We start from the raw sequence: 6,035 nt of genomic DNA on the forward strand, positions 1-6,035 counted from the left end.
AACCAGAGAGGCGGGATGGCTTCTTTGGAGTTGGGAAAGCTCGGAGTTTCTACTTAAACTTCAAGGGAATGAGATGCAGTACAGTATGTTGGTTTTAATGTGAAAAATGTTGATAATATCTCTTTTTAAATTAATCTACCTTTCCCTTATAAGCTCAGTGGTAAAACACGGGAAAAAAAATCCCATAAAAACTTTTTAAAGTTACATATATCTGCTGTGTGAACCTTGAGTTAGCAGTTTTTCACAGAACTGGCTTGGCTTTTTTTCACTACCAGCCGTGACTAGTCAATGTTTTCCTGGAGTGATCTTGGGGTATCTTTTCTGAAACAGAGTTCTTTTAAGTGTACAATTTTAAGCATATAAAGACAAAAATATTTCGCATTTTTTGTACCAACAGGAAAAAATATATATTAAGAAACATTCTGCTCTTGTGATTGTCATGATATACATTTGACTTCTAAAAAGGTGGACTGTGAAGACTTTGGACCCTTAGAAAAGCTGCTCCCAGGTGTGGAAAAAGCGTGCCGTGGTGCAGCTCGTGGTGTGGAAAAAGCCCTGCCATGCCGAGAAGGTTTGGTGTGGGCCACCACAGCACCTTCAGCATCCTCCCTCCCTCCCTCCCTTCCTTCCTTCCTTCCTTCCTTCCTTCCTTCCTTCCTTCCTTCCTTCCTTCCTTCCTTCCTTCCTTCCTTCCTTCCTTCCTTCCTTCCTTCCTTCCTTCCTTCCTTCCTTCCTTCCTTCCTTCCTTCCTTCCTTCCTTCCTTCCTTCCTTCCTTCCTTCCTTCCTTCCTGCCATCCATCCATCCCTCCCTCCCTCCCTCCCTGAAAAACTAGGAGCGAACTCCTGGGGGGGAGCAGCCATGGGGACTGTGGGAACCCACCTCTTCTCATCCCAAGCATCTCTCCTTAGGGTGGGATTCGGTGGGAACCCACCTCCTCTCAACCTGAGCATCTCTCCTTGGGGCAGGATTCAATCAGAACCCACCTCTTCTCATCCCGAGCATCTCTCCTTGGGGCAGGATTCAATGGGAACCCACCTCTTCTCATCCCGAGCATCTCTCCTTGGGGCAGGATTCAATGGGAACCCACCTCTTCTCATCCCGAGCATCTCTCCTTAGGGTGGGATTCGGTGGGAACCCACCTCCTCTCAACCTGAGCATCTCTCCTTGGGGCAGGATTCAATCAGAACCCACCTCTTCTCATCCCAAGCATCTCTCCTTGGGGCAGGATTCGGAGAATCCTGCTCTGCTGCCCACCCTCCGAGCTTGTCTCCCCTCCTTTTCCAGGCAAGAGCCCACGGGGGAGCATGGGGTGGGCATCTCTGCCCTTTGGGGGGCTGCCAGCACTCAGGGGGGCTGTGGGCGCGGGGTCCCTGGGAGGTATTTCATTGCTCTGACCGTGCCAGCTATCAGCGCACGGCGCAGTGTTTGACACGAGTTTTAGGCTTCTGGAGTTTATCTTGTAATGAGGCGCAGGCCCTCCTCGGGGGACGGTGAATCATCGCATCGCTCCAGCACGAGCTCGCAACCAGCGGCACTTATTTTAGGGATTACGCTGGCCAAGAGTCTCCGCACGAGGTGATATTAGCTCTGATTACAGGAGTCGAGCACTAAAATCTATTAACTCCGATTTTTGGTTTCTTTTTGGTTTCATTTTGGTTGGTCCGATTGGATTTGCTTCAGACATGACTCACTGCCACTTCCTGCGTCTCCACCACGGGTCCGGCAGGACCCTCAGCCGCCGAGCACCCACTTCAAACACAATGCAAATTCTCCTGTATATTTTTCATACTGAGGCTTCATCTAAATTAAACGTGGCAGGCCAGAGGGTATGCTGTACACGTCCTTGGTTCCCTTAGTAGACCGCAAAGAGAACTACAAAGGGGGGAAAAAAAAAAAAAGGGGGAAAAAAAAAAGAAAAAGAGAGAAAGAAAAAAAAAAACTCCGGGTATTTAAAGGAAGAAGTCAAATTCCAAAAGCTCACAGGAAGCCAAATTCTCCAGGCACAAGAAAAGTGACATTATCCAAACCAAACCTTAACGCAGCATGGAAATGTGATGAAGAGTAGGGCTGGTATTTTCAGTGAAGCTATAGACATATATGTAAATACAATCAAATTGGGAACACATTCTAGGGATTAAAGAGATCTGCGTAGCACTAGAGGAAAGAAGCAGCAGATGTAACTGCTAACAACAAAAGAAGGGATTTCTGGCCGAAGTTCAAGATTTTCTTGCACCCAAGCCCAGTGTTGCAAATGAATCCGGACACAGCAAATAATTTGTAGTGACTTGTAGATCCAACTTCTTTTTGTTGTTGTTCATGAACTAGCTACCATTTACCAACATGCTGACTTTTACAAATGAGTTCCTTCAGAGCCGCTCAGCCAACACGTAACGCAGATGTATCTCCGTCGTGGCAGTGTCACTGCTCTACTGAACCGAGCCGCTGCTGCGGCGATGAGATGGGCAACGACCAAAAAGCGTTGACGGCTGAAGGCGGCCAAAAAGTTCTGAGCCCTGAGCAGCAGATTCCCAGCGGCAGAGAGGCGCCAATTCCCACCAAACTGATCCTCAAGGTGCAAAGTGGTCCCAGGCGTCACGCTTCATGTAAGCCCCTTTTGATGATGGATGGGAGGTTCCAGATGGGGAAGACGCCTTGGTGGGGCAATGGCCTGGGGAACAAGACCCATCACGATAGTCCAACACTGATTTTAATTTCTTGGTGTCTGTAGCCATCTTAGCTGTAGGTATTTAATAAGCCATTAAAATTGGGCTACATAATCAGAAAATTTTGCCAGGTCACGACAAGCATTAAAACAATGATAAATTCAACTTCCACACATAGTTCAGAGCATCCCGAACGCATGAGAAGAGTGCTCAGCCAAAAGTAACCTGGAAATTGGACCCACCTTGACAAGTTTCTTATTTCTACTGGACACCTGAGAAATATCAATAGTATTTTTAACATTATTAATTTGACATTCCTGTCTGTATGTTGTGAAGACCAGAAGCCTGATGGGTTTAGAAAGCACATAGAAATGTTGTATTCAGCGTCCACACATACCCCACAGGTTTCCACAACAAATGATGCAGTTTGACAGCTCAAAACCAGTAAAAAATAGGAATGCCAATGCGGATGACAGTCCTCTCTCTGCAACAAGGGGACCTGTGATCTTGAAGGACAGAAAGGGCTACCATATTGTCCCACTGGGAGACAGAGACACAAATACCTTCTGTCCATCATTATTTTTAAGGGACTGGCAGCATCAGACCTTCTAGGTCTGGGAGAAAAGGAGCTCTGGGGTGGTGAGAAAGTGGAGTTTCTCTGTTTCCCAAGAGGATTTTCCACACAAGGCCTGCCGTGTGCCGGGCAGTGCTGCCCCATCCCCAGAAGGTCACCACCGCTGGCTCTACAAACCCATGGCCACTGCCCCATGGCCCGCAGTAGCCACTCTGCCCTCCCTGGCTCGCTGCACACCACCATGTCCTCTCAGACGCAGCCCAAACCACAAGCCAAGCTCTCATCTCCTCTGCACTGGGGATGGCAGCAGATTAAACGATGAAAAAGTAAGATTATTTGTTCTATTTATTACTCGGAATGAAAGTCACGCTTTGGCAGACAACACTTTTATTTTTGTAAGATCCTGTTCTGTCAAACAAAAAAGGGGCAGATAAAGGAATCAATTTTATATATAGATTTGCACCGCCCTTTTAAAGTCTTAAAGTCTACATTCAAGCATTCCTATTAATGATCCAGGACGCTAAACAATTTTTAATATCTTATTACAAAGCTTTTCAGCTTGCTTTTAACAAAAGGAAAAGCTGGTTTAATATACGAAGCCTGAAAAATTGCCAACTATAAAAGAACATCACTGTTTCTTTTTTTTTTTTTTCTTTTTTAATTATTTGAAATGCTCCTGAATTCCCAACATAGCTGTTGGGATCCAAGGTTATGATCTAAGAGAGAAGATATGTTCATTTAATTAAAGTAGCCTCTTACATTTTTTAAAAAAGGATACTTTTAAAACATTCATCTAACCTTTTATGAGCTTTGGGAGGACAGGAGGCTCTGGGGATTGCTAATGACATACAGATAGCCAGATGTTCCTCTCACCTCCGCGGTTTTCCCTGGGACTGATTCTTCACTGCTTGTGCCGTATGCAAAGTAGTCATAATCTGCGTCTCTTTTATGGATTTTTTCAATCTTTGATGATGTTTATGCTGCAGATGGGAAAGGGAGGCAGAGGAGATGGCTTGATTTGCCCCTTGGGGTGACACTGCAGGTTAGTGGCAAAGCTTGTCCCCAAGCAGCACCCTCCCAAGTGACCCGTGCTGGGTGTAGGATGCTTCTGAAATTGCTGCCACCTCTGCGGCCCTTTGCTACAGTGGACTCAAAGAACAGCGAAAGACATAGAATCACAGAATCACAGACTGGTTTGGGTGGGAAGGGACCTTAAAGCCCCCCCAGTGCCACCCCCTGCCCTGGGCAGGGACACCTCCCACCAGCCCAGGTTGCTCCAAGCCCCGTCCAACCTGGCCTTGAACCCCTCCAGGGATGGGGCAGCCACAGCTTCTCTGGGCACCCTGGGCCAGGGGCTCACCGCCCTCACAGCCAAGAATTTCTGCCTCACATCTCATCCAAATTTTGCCCACTGACTTCAGTGGTTTATACCTGATGGAGAAGAAAGTCAGCCCCAGTGCATCATCGGCGTGATTAAAAAAGAGCAGTGAGAGATCATCACTTCATGGGTATTTAAGAAGAGATCAGCTCGGCAGTTTCATCCCCGCTTCAAACCCACGAGTGTCTCCAGAGCGATGCTCTGGCCCCTCTTTGGGAGCCATGTACCGAGCGTGGGATGGTAGCCCAGCCCCACTGCCACCCCGCGCTCTTACTGGAGCTCATTCTTTACCTGCTGCCTCGTCAAGGCAAATGGAAAGCCGAATAAAACAGCCAAACCTATGCAAGAACACGAAGAAATCCATACAAAGGGGGTTGTATGGCTCTCACCAGGCAAATGGTGGAAACAGTTTGATTTTCTTCTCTTCCTCAAAAGTTGGAGCACGCTGACCTCCCTCAGAGCCACAGATGTACTTACGAGGCCTAGCTCCGTGCCTAATTACCAGAACGCTGTCTACGATGGAGCCTATTTTTAAATAACTTCCCTTCCGCCTTTGAAATCAAAGAGAGAGTATGTGATGTAAAGAACAGCCTAGGTCCAGATAAAGTTTTAAAACTATAAGAGAGGAAGTAAAGAACAAGTAGAGGAAGAGAAGGAAGGTCTAGCGGCCAAGATAAGACTCATAAATTCCCCGGGTTTGAGGGGAGAGGAGTTGTCAGAGGGTCAACCCCGCACCTATGGTGGGCCACTACATTCCCCGGGGTCAGCCCTGCCACGGACTGAGGCCGATTGCAGCACCGAGAGCCCAGCGCTCCGCCGTATTTTATCACAGGCTCAGCGTCAGATGGACCAAAGGCCCGCTGCAATGGGATGGGGGCAGAAATACAGTGAAAGTAAACCAAAAACAAACAAACAAAAAGGCATTTGCTGGAACGGTCTTGGGGTGAGACGTACGCCAGGGTCAAAGCTGGAGGATCAAAGGTTGTATCTATAGTGTCTTGGCTTTGTAGGGGAATAATCCTTCTTTTGTCCATGGGGCACCCAAAACGCCACATCTCAACTGGCCGTAGGTGTCTTTGTGTCTCCTTGCGCCAGGAACACACAACGATGGCGAGAAAACTCAAACCCAAGGCAGAGGCTTCCCCAAACCCATCACTCCCCTCCTCGGGTGGTACCCGCCCCGAGAGCAGGGAGCGCATCAGGTGGGGGACGGAAGGGCCGGAGGAGACCGCAAAAGAAGCCACCTCTTGGCCGTACGCGCGTTTTGCTGTCTCTCAACAGGCTCCCCTTCCCCTCCCCAGCACCTGGTGGGAGCCTGGCGTGCAGATGGCCCGGCCGTGGGGCTCGTAGCCCTCCCAATCTGGCAGGCAGCTGCTTCGCCTTCTCTCTTTTTTTTTTCTTTCTTTCTTTTTTTTCTT

This window comes from Larus michahellis, chromosome 5, assembly GCF_964199755.1.
Source record: "Larus michahellis chromosome 5, bLarMic1.1, whole genome shotgun sequence".
Classification (NCBI taxonomy): Eukaryota; Metazoa; Chordata; class Aves; order Charadriiformes; family Laridae; genus Larus; species Larus michahellis.